We start from the raw sequence: 7,046 nt of genomic DNA, 5'->3' as shown, positions 1-7,046 counted from the left end.
TTTTAGGCTTAGACCGATTTTAAGTCTGCAATTAAAAAGAAAATGGTAAAAAATTAAAAATTTGTATATACAAACATGAATGTAAAAGTACAGTACATGTGGTCAGTTGAAGTTGTAAGAGCGATTGCAGCAAACCCCTCTACGTAAAATTAGTAATAAGTGAAAAAATCGAGTACGTATAATTTACGTATAGTTAGTAATATGCGGAAAAAATGCACAGTATTTAGTATGAAAGTGTAATGTTCTCGTGTAATTTTTGTATAAAGTCTCGTTTAAAGTGAATAGATATTGCAGCTGAAAAACCGTGTTATTCAAAACAAATGATAGGCGATGATGACATAGAGACTATTCTGAATGACGATGATTTCAGTGACATTGCTGGAGATGGAGAAGAGGAACAGGAGGATTTCGATACCGATAAGCGTTTGGCCGATAAAATCTATTTTCCTGTTGAAGTTGATATAGAAAAAAAATAGTAAATGCGTGGACTATAAAACAGAAAACCACCACAGGATCGGTAAAGCATAAGTTGTCAAGTAAAAGGGTAAAACTTGTCGCATTGCGATACCAATGGAAACATGCTCCGGTCTCTAATACAAAACTTGTGGAGGTTTGTTGTATTTGTCTGCAGCTTTGAAGAGTAATCATTTATCGGCTAGTATTTTGTTTAATACTACTTATTCAGGCGATCGATACAGGGCAACGAGTTAAGTAGATTTAAGTTTCTTCTGAACTCACACATATAAACGGCTAACAATATCAGCTGCAACGGGAAGACGAAGCGTTGATCGAAAATTCTTTCCGTATCGAGTTCGATTTCGATGCGAAATGAATGATTACACCCACTATTTGTATAAGGTTTTAAATCGATAGTTTTACTGGCGTGACTTATATACGGTAAAGTGAAAGAAGCAGAGAAAATTTAAAATTATGATTTGTGGACTAGGCATGGTTATGATCAGGGGCGCCGAGAGAAAAGCCGGGCCCAGGAGTAAAAAAATGTGGGGGACCCTTCCTACAGGAATGTTTCTAATACTTTATATATTTTATTAACTATCTTCCCACTTCCTACTATAATGTTTTATAGAAAATACTACTTCATATTATATTTATTCTTTCATCACATCTGTATTAAATTTGCTTTCTTGTTGATTTTGGGTGGAACAAATTTCTTTTGTACGATTTTGAAAATCAATAATGTTTAAATCAGTTCATACATACACTTTAAGTTAAAAAATATTTTTTTTCAGATTACACTGGAATATATGAATATAGGGATAGCAAGACTTGGCAGTTAATAGGAGAACAGAAACATCTAAACACTCAGACGTTACCAATTGAAACAGAAACGGCATTCAATAAGGGTTTAAAATTTTGCATCGTAAACTTGTCTGAGGTGGACAATTTATCAGATACATCAACGAAATACTTACAAAAAAAAAAAAAGTTGCAATTGCGTTGAGTCCACCGTCTTTCATATCATGGCCAATAGAAATGAGAACGATTCGTTAATGTCGTTTATGCGGCGAATCTTCTCTTCATTCCACAGATAACAATGTCAAGTATGACGTAGAAAATGTTTCTTTTGAATTCAATTTCTTTTTACTGCAATTTTCATCCACTTCTTCATATAGGCCGTGTGCGTGTTTTTGTTTTCTTGCTGATGGTAAAATCCTCGCCATTTTTTAAATTATCTGCAACATTTTTGTATTTATTATAAATTGCATTCCACTGGTCGCGCAGAAATTGCAAATCTACAAGAAGGTTTTCTATATTTCCCAGTTTCTTTCATTGATTTACTGATTTCAATCCATATGGAAGCCATCAAAATGTAGTAAAATTTGCTAATAAATTTCAAAATTCCATCAACGTCTTGTCGAGTTTCTGCCATAAGGTTGAGTTTTTTTTTTAACTTCTTTCAAAGCATTTAATTATCCGGGCAGATTTTTCGCAAAAAGACTTGGCATATTCAGTGTGTGGACACCACAGGGCGAAAGAACTGCATACTTATTTTTACGTTAGATGTGCTTAAGTGCTCCTTCATATTTACCGCTCATATTATCATCTTCCAAACGAATGCTATAATTTTCCAATGTTTTGCAAATTAAAGCGGCAATAGCTTTCCCAGTTTTTTCGTGACATTCCACAGTGGTTCCATCCATAGACCTAAAATGAAAAAATCAATCTCAGAATTTGTCGAATCTTCTTATTTGCAAACCGGGTTTCGCTGAAAATTTAACGATACTTTCTAAAAAAATCGAATTAAAAGCATTAACACCTGTTCATTTTTAAAGCTCATCCGAGCTTTGGTGAAATGTTTCGAGTAAAGAGCGCACTTCAAATTAGTACTTTTAATGGATTTTGAGGTTAAAAGTAATTATTTTATCTTATGAAATTAATAAAGATTAACCTGATTTGTGTTTTTTGTGAAATTTGTGTTTTATGTCACGTAGTTTGTGCATCTTTTTGTTCTTTATTGCGCGTCTTCAATTTGTTTACTTAAAGTTTTAATTGCATTCCTTTCGATTCCTTCTTAGGTTTGTTTTATATTGTCTTTATCAGAGTCTTAAGATAATAAGAGTGTTAAAGTTAGGAGCGGATATTAGCGCTTCTGGAGAAAGGTTTTAAATATATTTTAGAAAGTGGTGAAGAATTAGAGATCGGTTAACTATTATTGTTAAAAAAGTTGATGTATCCCAAATGAAAAGGGTAAAAGGACCAATCGACATTCAAGACGCTACTTGGAAAAGTACGAAGAAGACATTAGCATAGTAAATAAGCCAATCCAATATTTCAACATATTTTTTGATGATTCAGTGATAAAATTGATTGTTCTACAGAGCAATATACATACATATATGTACGCCGTCCAATAGTCCGCGTCTTATACTATGTTCGCACCAAATTGAAAACCTCTTGAAAACACAACTTGTGGATTGTGGAACCGAAGTCGTTCGCACCGACATTTTGTGTTTTCGATGAGTTTTCATTGACAGTTCACACATTTATTTGTTTAGATTAGTCACGTACGTTTAGGCCAACGAGAATGGTAAGTTTTAGAACTTTAAGTATTTGCTTACAATTATTATTGTTTGTTTTATAGAATTCCGAGAAGAAAAATTTAATTACGAAATTATTGGCTTTTAGAAGCCAAATACATTTCTTGAGCAACGACGATTATTTAAGAGAATCGATAGAAGTTCTTAGTACCTAGCACATTTGCCTTAAAAAGAAATAGCAGACTTGAACAAAAAACAGTTAATTCTGTTATGTATAATAAAGGCCCTTGGGATGCCGATTAAATCATGTTGGACAAAGGTTTGTATAGGTTTCTACTGAAGCAAAACTTCAATTAAATATCAATAATTCCAGCAACGCAAAAATCAATTTCGGGAAATTCTTCTTTAATATTTTCCATTTTTTTTATTATTAAACTTTGAAAATTATTGCTTCTCCTTTTTGTAGAATCTATCGGCTCGGGTGACGACTCGGTTGGTGACATTATCATCGCTGAGGGCGAAGGAGTGCAAATAGGTTATGGCAGTGGAGATGCAACAACAAATGTTGAACACGCAGCCGTTTCCACCGAAATTTCCATCGGTTCGGAGTTCGTAGGACCTTTTTAAAAATGTATATACTTATGTATATGTAAATATAAATAATATATTCAATAAAAAAACACATGTCTCTTACTTTCCTCCACTAAGCCCTCTGTGAGGTAACTTTTATATGACGATAGTATTGCGCTCATTTTTTTAAATAAAGGCCAATGCGAGGGGGAACCGCCAGTTGAACCGACTGCTATTTTCTCCTTCCTATAAAACATAATAACATATAACGCGTTAATATTTACTCAATTTTATTAACCTAAATCTTTGCGACAGATTGTGCATCTTCATTTTGATTTCTGCCGCCGTGAATGTGACACCTTGCTGCTGCAGCTCCATTTCCTCCAAAATGTGGCTATTTTTTCTTGGCCCTCGAAGCGCACCAACTTTTTCTTCCCATAATTCTATTAGTAGGGCTTCTCCCCTCACACTCCACGAAATCCGTTTTTATAGACTTTGTTCTCCATTTGAATGTAAACAAATTCCCAGAATGTAAACAAATGGTCAAGTGACATTTAGGGCTGGCGAAATATGTCTTCCAATAATATCGATTAAACTAGAGCAGGCACCGATTATAATGCGTTAATGTAAGTTTTCAAGGGGTTTTCAGCGAAAACTGTGTATGGATGAAAACACAAGTTTTCGCGTGAAAACCTCTTTTGTCGATGAAAACACGAATTTCGTGTCGGTGCAAACATAGCATTAGTCCAGCTGCTGAGTTTTAGAATGACATAGTCCCAAGAGCTGGAATTAACCGCAATAAATTATTTGATGTCGCGAAATAAATTTAAGAAAATAAAGAAAATTATCCACTTTTAAACATATCTAAAAGTGATATTACTTATTACTGTAAAAAATTCGTCCACTATTATCGTTGCTCAAAGAAAAAATGCAACAACCTATCTCCAGAGATGTGCAAAAACAATAAAGAAAAGCTTTCGGTTGTCAGGTTAATTGCATATTTCAGGAAGATCATCTTAAAACAGTACAACCCGCTAAGCCCCACAAATGGGGGATGAAAATGTTCACGCGGGCAGACTCGTCACGAATTATTTATGTATGTCTTTGCGCTCTACGTTGGTGATGGACTTTGCCCTTCAGATGGACTCGGCATATCATCGGACATTGTGTTATACCTGGCATCCGCAGTACCAAAAATTAAAAATTACAAATTTTATTTTGATAATTGGTTGACATCTGTAAGCCCTGGCTTTTAGAAATGGGAATATTTTGCTTTTAGAAATGGGAATATTTTGCACCGGGACTGTCCGAAAAAGTTGAATGGGAAAGTCTGAGTCAAATTTGAGAAAGCTTTGCAGGGGATCGTATGATATGAAATATGAAGCTAATCTTGGCATTGCCGCAGTGCGCTGGCTGGATAAAAAGTCAAGTAAATTACTGTTCACATTTGATGATAAAAATGAACCAATGGGGATATGTAAACTTTGGAGTGGGAAAGAAAAAAAAATTGTTGAAGTTCTGAGACCGGGTTTGTTTCCAAATATAAGCAACACATGGGAGGGGTTGATCCTGCCGACATGCTTATGGAGCTGTATAAAGTGAAACATCTCAAACTCGTTAATCAAAACGCCAAGCATGTGCCACAGGTCAAGCATGGATATCGCAACTGAGCTCTAAGGCGTTACGCCGATGATTTCCATTTCCACTTTAAAGAAGGGAGGACGTCCTAGTGTTATGCAAAATGTAGAAACCGACTCAAATCTGGCTTCAACTTTTTCCTCAGAAGCGTCTACTTCGAAACTCCATCATGTTGTTGAGGACGCCCTTAACTCAAAGCGATATGAAGAAAATGGCCATTGGATACTTTAGGGAGAGAAAGGAAGATGCCGTCTTTGTAAAACCGGAACACCTCTTTAAAAATGCGTAAAATGTGGTGTTCATCTATGTTTCAATACACACAAAAACTGTTTTTTATCTTATCGCACTGAAAATACAAAACATATATATGTATGTGATAAATAAAAATAAACCTCTTGTATATATTGTATATATACTTATATAATTTTCTTTGCAGATATTTATATCTCTCAAAAACTGCTATAAACGCATAAAGTTGCTTATAAGCCACTTTCTATATCTCATGACCGGATGAAGATGGAGAGCTAAACCCGGGTAAAGCTTTTTTTGAAACTTAATTGAGGTATTTTAAGCCAGAGTATCAATAAAATTTTTTTTTCAGATAGTTGGTTTAGGTACGCGGCTAAAGGGTTAGGGGCTGGGCTACGCCCAATTAAAATAAAAAAAAAACAGAAACTGAACTCCTCTATACTTCAGCAGACAGTTATCCAGATTTTAACTCGTCTCGTCATCTTGATTATTTTTATACATACTTACATATATGTGTATGGATACACCTCTATACCTATCTCGACTAGTTTTGTTTGTTTCAAGCAACTGTTAGGTGCTCTATTATACTCAGTTGAAACATATTGCGAGAGTATAAAAACAAGTACAAATTGCAATAAGAGAAATACAAAAATATAAAAATTATTCATAATTAATTAATACTTCATATTATATATGTAGGTATGTAAATGCGAAAATATTATACTATAAAAACTTTTACATAACCACACTTATCAATTGGTTACTCACTATGTAAAGTAATGGGTGATTCAAGTTGAAATACTTTTTGTGTCATGTTACTTTTATTCAGTATTGTTTGTCATTTCATCATGGAAAGACTTACGCCTGAACAACGTTTATAAATCGTTCAAATTTATAACGAAAATTCACGTTCTGTAAAAACGCACTTCGCTCAACTTATGGTCAACATAATCGCCCTACTGCGCGTACTATTCGCAACGTCAGCACCCATCTTGAGGCCCAGCATTCATTGTTGGATAATATTCGACCGAATAGACCACGTCCAGCACGCTGTGAAGAAAATATAGCGGCCGTAGCTGAGAGTGTACACAAAGACCGTGGAGAGTCTATTCGGCACCGTTCGCAGCAACTCGGATTGACGTATGGAATGACTTGGCGCATTTTACGTCGAAATCTTAAATTGAAAGTGTACAAAATACAGTTTGTGCAAGAACTGGAGCCACTCGACCTTCCCAAGCGCCATTGCTTCGCTCTATGGGCTGTTTTCAAGATCCGTCGAGCCAAAGAAATTCAAGAGCTGCCATTTCATCCAGAAAAGGCAACGGTTTGGTGTAGTTTGTGGGCGGTGGATTCATCGGTCTATATTTCTTCAAAAATGATGACGGTGAGAAAGTAACCATCAATGACGAACGTTATCGCGCCATGATAACCGACTATTTGATGCCTGCAATTGAAGCTCGTGACCTCGGCACCATTTGGTTTCAACAAGACGTTGAGAGCACACTTCAGTGAGCAAATAATTTCACGTTTTGGGCCGGTCGATTGTCCACCAAGATCGTGTGATATTATACCGTTAGACTTTTTACTGTG

General features: G+C 35.3%; 1 long non-coding RNA gene across 1 annotated transcript; it reads left to right on the top strand.

The window, feature by feature from the left end:
• The first annotated feature begins 471 nt into the window (after positions 1-471).
• Positions 472-6,039, top strand: LOC118683912 (uncharacterized). Its single transcript, XR_004979738.2, has 3 exons — positions 472-3,049; positions 3,104-3,318; positions 3,466-6,039. It is a non-coding gene; the product is annotated as an uncharacterized lncRNA (long non-coding RNA).
• The last annotated feature ends 1,007 nt before the right edge of the window (positions 6,040-7,046 follow it).

The sequence above is a fragment of the Bactrocera oleae genome, chromosome 4 (genome assembly GCF_042242935.1).
Source record: "Bactrocera oleae isolate idBacOlea1 chromosome 4, idBacOlea1, whole genome shotgun sequence".
In the NCBI taxonomy this organism is placed as follows: Eukaryota; Metazoa; Arthropoda; class Insecta; order Diptera; family Tephritidae; genus Bactrocera; species Bactrocera oleae.
The sequence above is the reverse complement of the archived record's forward strand: the minus strand, read 5'-3'. Positions and strand labels throughout refer to the sequence as shown.